A 15,604-nucleotide genomic window follows, 5' to 3' on the forward strand; every position below is an offset into this window, starting at 1 on the left:
ATCAAGTATATGAGTAATCTCAAACTCCTCCTCTTGTTGAACTTGAACTGGGCGAGGTGCAGAAGGTGGAACAGAAAATCGGTTGATGATAAGAGGCTTGAGTAATGAAACGTGGAAAGAGTAGGAGATACGAAGGTTCTTAGGCAATAACAGCTTAAAACAAACAGGATTTATCACCTGAATGATTTTATATGGACCAATAAAACATGGAGCAAACTTCATAGAAGGAACCTTCAGGCGAATATTCTTGGTAGAGAGCCATACACGATCTCCAATTTTGAGTGCTGGAATTGCTCGCCTCTTTTTATCAACAAAGAATTTATATCTCGAAGATGCCTTCTTCAAAGAGGATTTAACCTGAGCCCAAATGGATTTAAACTTTTGACATAATACATTTACAGCAGAAACTTGGGTGGGAGGGAGGGAAGGAAATTCTGGGAGAGATGGATGGTGACCGTATAACACAAAGAATGGTGTTTTAGAAGATGATTCATGATACATGTTATTATGGGCAAATTCAGCCCATGGAAGCAAGTCTACCCAATTGTCCTGATTGGCTGAAGAAAAAATTCTAATGAAGTCTCTAGGTCTTGGTTGACTCTCTCGGTCTGTCCATTCGATTGAGGATGGTATGAGGATGATAATGACAATCGAATACCTAAGGTCTTGCAAAGGGCTCGCCAAAATCTGGAGACAAACTGTACTCCTCTATCCGAAACAATTTCAGACGGACATCCATGAATTTGAAATATTTCTTTGATAAAATGATCAGCCAAAGTAGAGGAAGAAGGTAACCCTATCAAAGGGAAGAAATGAGCCATCTTAGAGAATCTATCGACTACCACCCAAATGGTATTACATTTTTTGCTTAGAGGAAGATCAGTAACAAAATCCATACTTATATGGGTCCATGGTTTGGAAGGAATAGGTAGTGGTTGAAGTAATCCCACCGGTGTTATACGGGAAGACTTAAATTGGGAACAAACATCACAAGCGGCCACAAACTCCTTGACATCTTTCCTAATAGATGGCCACCAGTAACTCCGAGAGAGAATCTCTAATGTTTTTCGTACTCCAGAATGCTCAGCAAAACGAGAGGAATGATACCATGACAGAATCTTCTTTCGAAGAAGTGGTGGCACACAAGTTTTTCGGTAGAACATTGGTGGAAGAAGCAGCTAAACTCACACATTTAGGATCAAGTATAGGACGATCAAAACAATCTTCAATATCGGAGGAAGGAGCAACCGCCCGTGACAATCTATCCGCTTTTTTATTCTTGGAAGCAGGTTTGAAGGTTATAATTAAATCAAAGTGAGAGAAAAAAAGTGACCATCTTGCTTGTCGGGGGTTCATACATTGAGCTGACTGCAGATAGAGAAGATTTTTGTGGTCAGTAAATATAGTCAATGGGTGACGAGCACCCTCCAGCAGGTATCTCCATTCCTCCAAAGCCACTTTAATGGCCAATAGCTCCTTATCCCAGATAGTATAATTCTTCTCAGCAGGTAATAGACTTCGAGAATAGAAAGAACAAGGATGGAATTTCTTTTGTACCGATCTCTGAGATAGAATGGCCCCTAGTCCAACATTAGAGGCATCCACCTCCAGGAGTCACATCAGGTTGTCGAAGAATAGGAGCAGTTGAGAACGCCTTCTTGAGGAACTGAAATGCTTAAAGAGCCTCAGGAGGCCATTGCTTGGTATTAGCACTCTTACGGGTAAGAGCCACTATAGAAGAGACAATGGAAGAAAATCCTTGAATGAAACGTCGATAATAGTTAGCAAATCCTGAAAAGCGTTGAATAGCTCTGAGTGTAGTTGGCTGGGGCCAATGTAAAACTGCATTCACTTTCTCCGGATCCATTTCTAGGCCTACTCCAGACACAATATATCCTAAGAAAGGAATCTGGGATAATTCAAAGGAACATTTCTCCAACTTACAAAATAGTAAATTTCTCCGAAGTCTAGAAAGAACCTCTGCCACGTGCTGTCGATGAGATGAAATATCAAAATGTCGTCTAGGTAGACAACGACACAAACATATAACAAGTCCCGGAAAATCTCATTCACAAATCCCTGGAAGACAGCTGGGGCATTACATAACCCAAATGGCATGACAAGATATTCATAGTGTCCATCCCTGGTGTTAAAAGCTGTCCTCCATTCATCTCCGGCCTTAATCCAAATTAAGTTGTAAGCACCACGAAGATCCAGCTTGGTGAATATCCGAGCTCCCTTGATGCGGTCAAAAAGTTCAGTAATTAACGGAATAGGGTAACGATTTTTGATGGTTATGGCATTGAGACCTCGATAATCTATACAAGGCCTTAATAACCCGTCCTTCTTCTTAACGAAAAAGAAACCCGCTCCAGCGGGGGAAATGGACGGCCGAATAAACCCACGATGGAGACTTTCCTTGACATAGTCGGACATCGCTTGAGACTCTGGTAACGAGAGAGGGTAAACACGACCCCTTGGAGGATTCTTACCAGGTTGTAAGTCTATTGGACAATCCCAAGCCCGATGAGGCGGAAGACGTTCTGACTGGGCTTTATCAAATACATCAGCAAATGAAGCATACTGTGGAGGAAGACCAGGCAAACAAGGTGCTATAGAGGATTTATTTATTTTCACAGGAACAACTTGAGTCAGACATCTATGATGACAAGCTGGACCCCAGGAAATAACTTGCGGAATGTTCCAATCAATTTGTGGAAAATGGAGTTGAAGCCACAGAAGGCCAAGTACAATAGGACTGGTGGTAACAGGGAGAATCAAAAAAGAAATTTGCTCTTGGTGTAAGACCCCGATTTGAAGGGTTAAAGGAATAGTACGTTGAGTAATAATTCCATTGATAATTCGTGAACCATCTATGGCCATAACGGCAATAGCTGTTTTTAAAGGAATTACTGGTAAGGACCACTGACACACTAGGGAACTTGAAACAAAACTTCTAGCAGCTCCAGAGTCCAGAAGTGCTTGAGTTGTAAAAGACCTAGTGGAAGTAGAAACAGTGACAGCAAACGAACAAGTTTGAGAATCCATATGACATGGAGAGGATTCCAGGGACCCCAACCTTACCTCTCCAGAACAGGTTAGGGCAGTGGTTCCCAAACTTTTGCAGTTTGCGGCACCCTTAGAGTCTCCAAATTTTTTCAAGGCACCCCTCCAAAATAATTATTGAGCAGTCCTGTTTTAGAAGTAGTTGGGTCAAAAAAATGTAATAAGTATTTAAGTCAGGACAGAAATACTTATTTAGTTGTATGCAAAAATGCCCCCTCTGCATCCAGACACTCTGCCCTCAGGCACTCTGCCCCCTCTGCATCCAGAGACACTGCCCCCTCTGCATCCAGACACACTGCCCCCTCTGCATCCAGACACACTGCCCTCTCTCACACTGCCCCCTTGTCACGATCTGCCTGCAGCATACTGCTTTGCCTGGCAGCTCCTAACCTGGACTATCAGACTTTGCTATTTTTGTTAATTCTATGTGTTACAGCAGTACCTCCATTCACCAGAGGTGCTGCTATTGTGCTTTATTCTTGTGCTTGAGGAGTTTACCTCTCTGTTCACTAATTATCTCATGCACCTGGGTGTGTCTTATTCCCCTTATATATACCTGTCACTCCCAGCACACAGGGCTGGTTATTGTTGTTACACCCTGTGTTTCTTCCTCCTGCCTTGTTCCTGTGATTATACTGCATTAGGATCTCAACATTCATTCTGCTGACCTGTTGTCCCATCCTGTTGTTCCTTTGCTCTGCTGTGCTTATGGTTTCATGCTGCCTGGATCTCTCCATATTACCACTTACCTTCATCAGCCATCTACCCGGTATTTATTCCTGCATGTTCCTGTATATTCAGCAATAAACTTCATGTGCTTTCACTTCATTCCTGGTTCCTGAGCTGTACTTGCATTTGAACCGTGACAGTATAACCAGCCCAAAAAGAAAAAACAGCTTAGGAGTCGTGTGGAAGATTTTTATTCTGGGACCTTTTTCTGCAATCAATTTTTCATTTGTTTTCTGCAAGATGTCTGTCTCAGCAATCTTGGAATTGCCACTGCTACAAACTTTACAGATGGACATTATCTTGCTACGTTCTCAGCTTGCTAGATTTTCCTCTTTACTTGTGGACCCTCTCAGGAGACTGTCTGATTATGTCTCTTCTAATACAGAAGCTGCTGGTCTGTCTCAATCCACCTTTACTGCTGGTGAACCTGTGCAAACAGCACCTCTTAATTGTACTTCTACAAATTTACTGTTTGGTAAGAACTATGGGGTGGCTAATTCCCGGTTCACAGGTGGTCCACGCCCTCATCTGACCGAAGAGGAGCGACAACACAGAATAACAAACAAGTTGTGTCTCTACTGTGTCAGCAATGCACATTTCTTGCAGGACTGTCCTATCCGTAAACCACGTCAGCTTACTGAACCATCCCCTGTTGTTTCCACTCGGCATTCCAAATTTGTTTATGCTCCACCATTTCTGTTCTCTGGGAAGAGACCCAATCTGCCAGCTCCAGCCGCCTGTCCTGAGGAGCCAGCTCCAGCCGAATGTCCTGAGGCGCCAGTTCCAGCCGCCTGTCCTGAGGCGCCAGCTCCAGCCGCCTGTCCTGAGGCGCCAGGTCCATCTGTCTCCTGTGCGAGGTCCCAGCCTCTGTCTCCTGTGCCGAGGTCCCAGCCTCTGTCTCCAGTTCCGAGTCTTCAGCCTCTGTCTCCAGTTCCGAGTCTTCAACCTCTGTCTCCAGTTCCGAGTCTTCAGCCGCTGTCTCCAGTTCCGAGTCTTCAGCCGCTGTCTCCAGTTCCGAGTCTTCAGCCGCTGTCTCCAGTTCCGAATCTTCAGCCTCTGTCTCCAGTTCCGAGTCTTCAGCTGCTGTCTCCAGTTCCGAGTCTTCAGCCGCTGTCTCCAGTTCCGAGTCTTCAGCCGCTGTCTCCAGTTCCGAGTCTTCAGCCGCTGTCTCCAGTTCCGAGTCTTCAGCCGCTGTCTCCAGTTCCGAGTCTTCAGCCGCTGTCTCCAGTTCCGAGTCTTCAGCCGCTGTCTCCAGTTCCGAGTCTTCAGCCGCTGTCTCTGTTCCTAAGCTACAGCCTACTCCAGAGGGGGCGCTGCCCTTTAAGTCTGCTCCAGAGGGGGCGCTGCCCTTAAAGTCTGCTCCAGAGGGGGCGCTGCCCTTAAAGTCTGCTTCAGAGGGGGCGCTACCATTAAAGTCTGCTCCAGAGAGAGCGCTGCCCTTAAAGACTCCTCCAGAGGGGGCGCTGCCCTTAAAGACTTCTCCAGAGGGGGCGCTGCCCTTAAAGACTGCTTCAGAGGGGGCGCTACCATTAAAGTCTGCTCCAGAGAGGGAGCTGCCCTTAAAGACTCCTCCAGAGGCGGCGCTGCCCTTAAAGACTTCTCCAGAGGGGGCGCTGCCCTTACAGTCCTCTCCAGAGGGGGCGCTGCCCTTACAGTATTCTCCACAGGGGGCGCTGCCCTTACAGTCTGCTCCAGAGGGGGCGCTGCCCTTACAGTCTGCTCCTGAGGGGGCGCTGCCCTTACATACTCCTCCAGAGGGGGCGCTGCCCTTACAACCTTCTCCAGAGGGGGCGCTGCCCTTAAAGTCCACTCCAGAGTTGCCTGTCCATGCGGTTCAGCCCGAGTTGCCTGTCCATGCGGTTCAGCCTGAGTTGCCTGTCCATGCGGTTCAGCCCGAGTTGCCACTCTATGCGGTTCAGCCTGAGTTACCACTTAGTGCTGTCTACCCTGAGGCTTCTCACAGTGCTGTTTACCCTGAGGCTTCTCACAGTGCTGTCTACCCTGAGGCTTCTCACAGTGCTGTCTACCCTGAGGCTTCTCACAGTGCTGTCCACCCTGAGGCTTCTTACAGCGCTGTCCCTTCCGAGGCTTCTCACAGCACTGTCCCCTCCAAGTCTGCCGCCCAGTTCGGTCCTGCCTCCAAGTCTACCGCCCAGTCCGGGCCTGCCGCCAAGTCTGCCGCCCATTCCGGGCCTGCTGCCAAGTCTGCCGCCCAGTCCGGGCCTGCGGCCAAGTCTGCCGCCCAGTTCGGGCCTGCTGCCAAGTCTGCCACCCAGTCCGGGCCTGCTGCCAAGTCTACCGCCCTGTCCGGGCCTGCTGCAAAGCCTGCCGCCCAGTCCGGGTCTCCTGTCAAGTCTGTTGCCAAGTCTGAGTCATCCTGTGCTGAGGGTGCCAAGTCTGAGCCGTTGCCTTTCTTTGAGGGGCACATTTCCCAACTTTGTGCCCTTCTGAAATTCGCTGCCTCTTATATTCCCTCCATTCCAGAGCTTGTTAACAACCCTAAGGGACGGGTACTGTTCCTTATTTCGTATTTTAAAGGAGAAGCTTTGGAATGGGCAAATCCATTTGTTGAAACCCAAGATCCCATCCTGTTTCACTTACAACTGTTTGTTGAGGAAGTAATCAAAAAGTTTTCTCCAACCCCTGCAGTGCCATCCTGTGGGTCACCTGTGCTTTCAGCAACACTACCCGGCACTACAGTCCGAGAACTATCTTTGTGCTCCACCCAGTTGGCTCAGGGTCCAATTCCGAAGAAGTCCTGTAAGAGAGGAGGACGTAAGAAGAGAGGTGGTTCTGCAGTGCTTGAACTGGCAGCTGGCATGGCCTCCTTTGCTCTTTTGCCCATGGACGAGGACTTTTCTGCCGGGCCCCCTATTGTGGACTATGATTCCGACGAATTTAGACATTTTTGGTAATTGGGCGTCTGGAATCCGCCCTTTAAAGGGGGGGTACTGTCCTGATCTGCCTGCAGCATACTGCTTTGCCTGGCAGCTCATAACCTGGACTATCAGACTTTGCTATTTTTGTTAATTCTATGTGTTACATCAGTACCTCCATTCACCAGAGGTGCTGCTATTGTGCTTTATTCTTGTGCTTGAGGAGTTTACCTCTCTGTTCACTAATTATCTCATGCACCTGGGTGTGTCTCATACCCCTTATATATACCTGTCACTCCCAGCACACAGGGCTGGTTATTGTTGTTACACCCTGTGTTTCTTCCTCCTGCCTTGTTCCTGTGATTATACTGCATTAGGATCTCAACATTCATTCTGCTGACCTGTTGTCCCATCCTGTTGTTCCTTTGCTCTGCTGTGCTTATGGTTTCATGCTGCCTGGATCTCTCCATATTACCACTTACCTTCATCAGCCATCTACCCGGTATTTATTCCTGCATGTTCCTGTATATTCAGCAATAAACTTCATGTGCTTTCACTTCATTCCTGGTTCCTGAGCTGTACTTGTATTTGAACCGTGACACCCCTCTGCCCCCCTCCTCTGCTCTCTGTCACGCTGTCCCACATCCTCTGCTCTCTCTCACGATGTCCCCCTGCTCTGCCCTCTCTCACGATGTCCCCCCCTACTCTGCACTGTCACGCTGTCCCGCTCCTCTGCCCTCTCTCACGCTGTCCCGCTCCTCTGCCCTCTCTCACGCTGTCCCCTCCTCTGCCCTCTGTCACGCTGACCCTCCTCTGCCCCTCTCATGCTGTCCCCCCCTCCACTGCCCCTCTCACGCTGTGTCCCCCTCCACTGCCCCTCTCATGCTGTCGTCCTCCTCTGCCTCTGTCATGCTGTGTCCCCCTCCACTGCCCCTGTCACGCTGTGTCCCCCTCCACTGCCCCTCTCACAATGTCCCCCCTCCACTGCCCCTCTCACGATGTCCCCCCTCCACTGCCCCTCTCACGATGTCCCCCTTCTCTGCCCCACTGTCACACTCCTCTGCCCCTCTGTCTGCCCCGCTGCTGCCCTTCTGTCACACTCCTCTGCCCCTCTGTCTGCCCTGCTGTCTGCCCCTCTGTCACACTCCTCTGCCCCTCTGTCTGCCCCACTGTCACACTCCTCTGCCCCTTTGTCTGCCCCTCTGTCACACTCCTCTGCCCCTCTGTCTGCCCCACTGTCACACTCCTCTGCCCCTCTGTCTGCCCCGCTGTCTGCCCCTCTGTCACACTCCTCTGCCCCTCTGTCTGCGCCTCTGTCACACTCCTCTGCCCCTCTGTCTGCCCCGCTGTCTGCCCCTCTGTCACACTCCTCTGCCCCTCTGTCTGCCCCGCTGTCTGCCCCTCTGTCATACTCCTCTGACCCTCTGTCTGCCCCGCTGTCACACTCCTCTGTTCCTCTGTCTGCCCCACTGTCACATTCCCTCTCACTCCTCTGCCGTGAGCCAGCCATAGGAAAAAACAAAGAGCACATAAACTTACCAATCCGCGCGGCGCCGGAACCCAGCAGACTCCTCTCTCCCGCAGCTGTCACTGAATATCGGCGTCAGTGACAGCTGCGGGAGAGAGGAGTCTGCTGGGTCCCGGCGCCGTGCGGATTGGTAAGTTTATGTGCTCTTTGTTTTTTCCTATGGCTGGCTCGCAGCACCCCAGTGACAGCGCTGCGGCACCCCTGGGAGCCGCGGCGCACACTTTGGGAACCGCCGGGTTAGGGCCTCGCATTTCCCGACTTTTTAGGACAAGAGTTCAGCATATGATTAGGATCAGCACAATAGATAGAGAGTTTATTCTTTAACCGTCGATCCCTCTCCTCTGGAGTCAATCTAGAACGTCCCACCTCCATGGGTTCTATTGGTGGTGAGGAATGACGAAATCGGGATGCCAAGCGAACAGGAATTTTAGATGAAGACTCCCTTTTAGAATTTCTTTCTCGGAATCTCATGTCCACTCGGTTACACACAGATATCAAAGCATCCAAAGAAGAAGGTAACTCTTGTGAGGCCAATACATCTTTAATCTTGTCAGCAAGACCCTGCCAGAAGGCAGTGATCAACGCCTAATTGTTCCATTGGAGTTCAGAGGCAAGTGTGCGGAATTGAATTACATACTGTGCTACTGAACGTGATCCTTGGCGTAATCGAAGAATGCTAGAGGCAGCAGAAATAACACGACCAGGTTCATCAAAAATTCTTCGGAAAGTAGAAATAAACATGGCACTATCCTCCAATAGAGGGTCATCTCTTTCCCACAGAGGGGAGGCCCATGCCAGAGCAGATATTAGATAGGCCACTTTAGAGCGATGAGTAGGGAAATTTTGAGGTTGAAGCTCGAAATGAATGAAGCACTGATTGAGAAAGCCCCTGCAAGCATTCGGGTCTCCATCAAATTTTGAAGGAGTAGGCAGGTGTAGAGCAGAAGCAGGAGACGCCTGGGATGGCACTGGGAGCGAAGAAGACACTGGAGGATTAAAAGTAGAGGATACATTTTGCACAGGGTCTCCCCGAGAGACTAGAGACTGGAAACATTGAAGTAATTGTTGCTGACGAACATCTTGTTGTTCAATCCGAGTAACCAGATGCTGCAACATGTCCTTAGCTGTTGGTTCCGATCCTGGGTCTGTCATGGCCTGTTCTTACTGTCACGGGCACTAGGAGTTTTACCCAGAATTCACCAGGTGGAATTTCACTTTACCAGAGGCGCGGAGTCTAACACAGTGGCTGGTCTTCTCCAGGAACTCCCGCAAGGGAGTATGGTTTTAGCGGCTGCCACTGTGCAGGTCGCGGCCCTCTGGGAAGTGTGGTGAATATACTGAACTGTACAACTGAATAGGAAAGGGAATGTCAATGATATAAATGCAGAGTCTCTGAACAATGGAAACAATGGTAACACGGGAGACTGATGAGCAGTAATAAAAGGAGGAGAAAGTTCCAAAGTGCATTAGCACACAGGTAGCATACAGCAGACCAATATATGACAACTGGATAAAGTCTATGGAAGGACCAATCAATAATGCAGCAGGAGAGTCAGCGACTCGCAGCTATACTTCAGAGGCACTATAGGCTTTAGTCCTAATAACAGGTACCATGCAAAATAGTAGGGTAAGCTGCTCCTGACATATGTTCCTGCTGGTAAATGTAAAGACTTGAGCAAATGCTGGTAAAATACTAGATAGCGTGGAGCGGTCTGTGACCGGTAAGTCTCACCACTGATGTGGAGAGAAGACTTGTCCAGGTGCAGGTATATTACCAGGTAGCGTAGAGTGGTCTGCGGCTGGCAAGTTGTACCACTGATATGGAGAGACGACTTGGCCAGGTGCAGGTATGTTACCAGGTAGCGTAGAGTGGTCTGCGACTAGCAAGTTGTACCACTATATGGAGAGAAGACTTGTCCAGGTGCAGGTATGTAACAAGGTAGCGTGAAGTGGTCTGCGGCTGGCAAGTTCTACCACGATATGGAGAGAAGGCTTGTCCAGGTGCAGGTATGTAACAAGGTAGCGTGAAGTGGTCTGCGGCTGGCAAGTTGTACCCTTGATATGGAGAGAAGGCTTGTCCAGGTGCAGGTATGTAACAAGGTAGCATGGAGTGGTCTGCGGCTGGCAAGTTGTACCACGATATGGAGAGAAGGTTTGTCCAGGTGCAGGTATGTAACAAGGTAGCGTGAAGTGGTCTGCGGCTGCCAAGTTGTACCCTTGATATGGAGAGAAGGTTTGTCCAGGTGCAGGTATGTAACAAGGTAGCGTGAAGTGGTCTGTGGCTGGCAAGTTGTACCACTGATATGGAGAGAAGACTTGTCCGGGTGCAGGTATGTTACCAGGTAGCGTAGAGTGGTCTGCGACTAGCAAGTTGTACCACTGATATGGAGAGAAGGCTTGTCCAGGTGCAGGTATGTAACAAGGTAGCGTGAAGTGGTCTGCGGCTGGCAAGTTGTACCACGATATGGAGAGAAGGCTTGTCCAGGCGCAGGTATGTTCCACAGCAAACAGAGAGCACGAGTAGAAACCGGAAACACCTCGGAGTCACAAAGGAATGAGAACCAAAGAACAGGCAACGGTCATAGAGTAACAGGTACCTTAAGTAGTGAGAGGTGATTGATTGACCAATGAGACTATGAGCAAGGTTTTAACAGTCCGTGGTTTCTGCACATGCGCAATCCTTGGTCAAGATGGTGGACGGCCGCGGCGCAGAACAGGCGCCGGCAGGAGAGAGAGAGACCCATGTCCCAAACCAGAGGCACTCACCATCCGGTGAGTGACAATACCACTTATCACCTCAGATCAAGAATTACCACTGTGCTCCACCCAATTAGTTCAGGCTTCCATTTCTGAGGAATTCTTGCAAGAAGAAAAGGTGAAAGAAGTGAGGCTTGTCTGCAGTGCCTCAAATTACCTGTGGCATGATCTCCATCTCCTTCTCCTTTCCTTCCTTCGTAGAGGACTTTTATTATGGGCCCTTTATAGTGGACTATAATTCAGACTCTTTTAATCACTTGTGGTAATTAGAGGTCTAGAATCCGCCTTAAGGGGTGGGGATACGGTCAGGATCTGCCTCACTTCCTCTGCAGCATCTCCTCAGGATTCTGCTTCAATTCAGCAGCTCCTGCCTCTGGGTTTAGATTGGACTTTATTATTGTGTTTTATTGTATGTATATTCTTGCAATACCTTTAATTCATCAGAGGTGCTGCTATTGTGCTTTTATCCTTCTCATTACTTGGAGTTACGCTGTTGCACTAATTATCTTCTGCACTTGTGGTTCCTTACTTACAGCTGCCTCTCTCTATTACCTGTGCTGGTCATTGTTGTTTTGTTACCTTTCCATATGGTTGTGTTCTCCTGCTTCTCCTGTGCTCTGGGACTTTCACATGCAGCCTCTGACATCACTACACTTGATTTCTCTCCACTCAGCCATTCTACCTGCATCTGCTGTGTTCATTGCTACCAATATTTAGCCTTACTCAGAAATCCCTCTGCAGTATCATCAATATTTGATTCATACTATTTTCCGTATTTTCTGATTAACACCTGCTCAATAAACACCTTATGCTTTCATCCATAGCTTTGATTTCCACTGAAGCCTGACAGTTACTTACCTGGATGACATGTTAATATTCTTAGATATTCATTACACATTTTCCAAAGAGCTCTGTACAGTAAATAATCATAATCATATTTAGTAAATAATCATATTCAAAATAATAATTGTTTACTTATAGCACATCACAAACCTCTACAGCACTGAACACTCAGAGTTACAGTACATATCATTGATAGTACAAAAGTTTATATAACAAAAACCAGTACAGATCATGATGATAAAGGATTTGCAGATGTATGACAAAGGGTAGAGAGTGCCCTGCTCATTAGAGTTTACAATCTAGAGGAAAAGGAAAATAGGAGTGGGACATGAAATGAGCAAGGGACTGGGACTGGTAAAACAGGCAGAGGATATTGTATCAGGTGAAGGTTGGATAAGCTATAGTAAAAAGGTGGGATTTGAGAGAGTGCTTCAAAGATTGAATGTTGGAGAGAGTCTGGCCAGGTGTGGTTGGGAGATCCATAAATCGGGAGCAGCATGGGAGGCAGGATTGAAAAAGTGGATACCAGAGAGCAATAGAAGTCAGAAGCTGAATGAAGAAGGCAAGATGAAGTGTAGAGTTGTGGTAAGGTCACAAATGTCTGAAGGGAGATAACAAGAGAATGCATAAGAGTTTAGCAACATCCTGAGTGAGAAAGTGGAATATTTTGGCAATTTTCTTGGTGCTACAGTCTGTTGCACAGAGATGCAAAGTTCTTGCAAAACAATTTTCTTTTCTAAACAGCCACATACAGCTTCACTGAGTCCTCTACCTCTACACCCATCAAAAGTACTTTGGTTCCATTTCTTATATTACATACAGTCAGACTGTTTTCATTTAATTCAGTGGAACACAAAGTTAACTAGAGACTACACCTATTGCACTCTTCTAATAATAGTGTACCACACTTTGCCTATTTAGTAATTTCACTTATTCTACACTATCTTTAACTATCCTAAACACTACTACTTGTTTGAGACAAATCCAGCCACTGGGATATGGTCTGAAATGCAAATTATTACATTTCTGTTTCACAGCTATCCTGTTATTTTGCATTTTATAGATCTATTGTAGTGGAACTTTGATCCTGAAAAAGTCCAGAGAAGGGACTTCCCTTATTTACTAAACAAGGAACCAGTTGAGATGGGAGAATCTAAAACTGTGTGTATATTTGCAATACTACTGCACTACTGTTTTTAATTGGCTTTATATTTTCAATAGATTGTGACCTGCAAGCAGTGATTTATAAGGCATTTGTGAACTTGCCTACAAAAATGATAACCTGATCTAAGATAATTGATTAATTTATATGTTCAATGTTATATGTTATATGTTTTATGGGGCAGCACAGTGGCCTAGTGGTTAGCACTTCTGCCTCACAGATCTGGGGTCATGAGTTCAATTCCCGACCATGGCCTTATCTGTGTGGAGTTTGTATGTTCTCCGTGTGTTTGCGAGGGTTGCCTCCGGGTGCTCCGGTTTCCTCCCACACTCCAAAAACATGCTAGTAGGTTAATTGGCTGCTATCAAAAATTTACCCTAGTCCCTCTCTCTCTGTCTGTCTGTGTGTGAGTGTCTATATTAGGGAATTTAGACTGTAAGTTCCAATGGAGCAGGGACTGATGTGAATGAGTTCTCTGTACAGCGCTGCGGAATTAGTGGCGCTATATAAATAAATGATGATGATGATGATATGTTCTATATATTGCTTGATTTGTGCTCTTTCTCTTAAAATATTATGTCATGTGCGGTTCAGTAGGTAGGTGATCATCTAGGGCCTGATTCATCAAGGTACGCAAACTCATGTTTCATACTTTGAGCGACGCAAACCCTTATATTTGCGTTGGAGTTTGAGATTGAGTTGACTTTGAGTGCCGTATCTGCTCTGTTTGCGCTGCGTATGTGGTGTTTTACGTAGCTCAAGTCCCATTTAGCAGATGAGTATGCGTTTGCGTACCTTGATGAATCAGGCCCCTCTAGTGATGAGAGTTAATTTTCTGTGTTATATTTCACCATCAAGTACAGGTGTTGAGTGTAAGGTCATCAAGTATCCAACTGTAGCTAATATGGAGATCACAACTCTAGCATCATTGTGGAAATTAATTATATTATAATTGTTAATGCATCAAACATGTGCTCACAAATTCTACTATTTATAAGTTGCCTCATATCTGCAGTATTTTATTAACAATAAACAATTTATTTGTTATCGTAATTGAGCTAAACTTTGAATAAATAACTTTTGGATTTCGATTCTAACGTGCAGAAGTTAAGTAACTGTTTTTCATTTCTAATCTCTTTCCAGAAATATCAGAACACAAAAGGTTAACTCAATATGGAGTTTTTACTTTGCTTAAAGGGCATTTGCATCAAAGCATCCGTGAATGCAATTCTCTAGTTTAATGAATTTTTTATGCTTATTTAATGAATTTCACCAAGGCTTCATGTTTTTTTTTTTTTTTTTCATAGAATGGATAAGGACTTCCAGTTTTATTAAATGATAAAAATGGCAGTGAATTTATGAAGTGAGCACACTCATTAGGTGTGATACATCCTTATAAAAATCTTCACAACCGGAAATATTACAAAGGAGCTTTGCAAATCTGCCACTTGCTATAAATACTGTTTTAAATGCGCTGTCAGATGAGATATCATGAAATGACTAAATTAAATTACAATGTGCAGAGTTTAATTATTATCCAATTAAGTGCTATTTTAATAAGTTCCTCTGGCATAACTTTTGTATATTATATTTAAATGTTTAAACAGTGTATCTGGTCACTTTATTGTATGAAAGGAGATTTTTGGATTAAGAATAATGCTCCTCTCCCAAATTATTTATCTTATTATATTGGTAATACAACTATGATGAAAACAATGATACATTAAGTTTTATAGTACAGTATAATGTTAGATATTTAGGCTATTTTAGAAGGTCTACTGGGAAATACAGGGCTGGTAGATATATGTGTAGGTGTAGACTGCATCTATACAAATTGTGTAATTTTGCAGATATAATAATGTTTTACAAAAATAGTATAACTTTTTTGTATCCTAATATGAACGGAAACATCCCCACCCCTCATCTGGTTACAATCTGGGGAAATCTGTCATATTTCATGTAGATCATTCTGGAAATGAACAGGGAGTTAACAAAGTGAGGCTGGGAACAATTTCCTATGCTATGAATAATGTTAGCATGCTATGCTACACATCACATATTACAATATGTTTTTATATACGCTAAAACTGTAAAATTTTAAAAACTAGTGCTGGTAAGTCAGGTAGACCTAGGCACAGACACAGATAACCGACAGAAGGAGTATTTCTTGTAGGTGCTGGAGTGCTGGTGCAAAGATACGAAATGATAAGTATGTCTATGAGCAGCAATAACTTATCAATATCAATATCACTTTGGATTGGCTGAATGCGTATTGACCCGTTTGGCTTATTGTCTCACAAATCATTATAATTTAAGTTATATTATATAAAGTCACGGCCATCTATTTGCATCACTTAATTGACATTTCCATTTGAACTACCGCAGACCTGAGCGCCCCAAACATAAAAGGCCAGGATATGCGGTTGAATGCTTTTCTAGCGATGAGTGCTAGTATTAAGGGGCATTTTTGTTTATGTATAGTGGGAATTAGGCCAATGGTAAGCTTGGAATTATCCAAAACCTGCCAGCCAGGTGGACCAAGGAGGATTAAGGTGATTAAATCTATTCGCCAACACCTTGGCATAGATTTTTAAATCAACGTTTAGTAATGATATAGGTCTGCAGCTTGCACAAATGTCTGGG

Source organism: Mixophyes fleayi, chromosome 10 (assembly GCF_038048845.1).
Source record: "Mixophyes fleayi isolate aMixFle1 chromosome 10, aMixFle1.hap1, whole genome shotgun sequence".
In the NCBI taxonomy this organism is placed as follows: Eukaryota; Metazoa; Chordata; class Amphibia; order Anura; family Limnodynastidae; genus Mixophyes; species Mixophyes fleayi.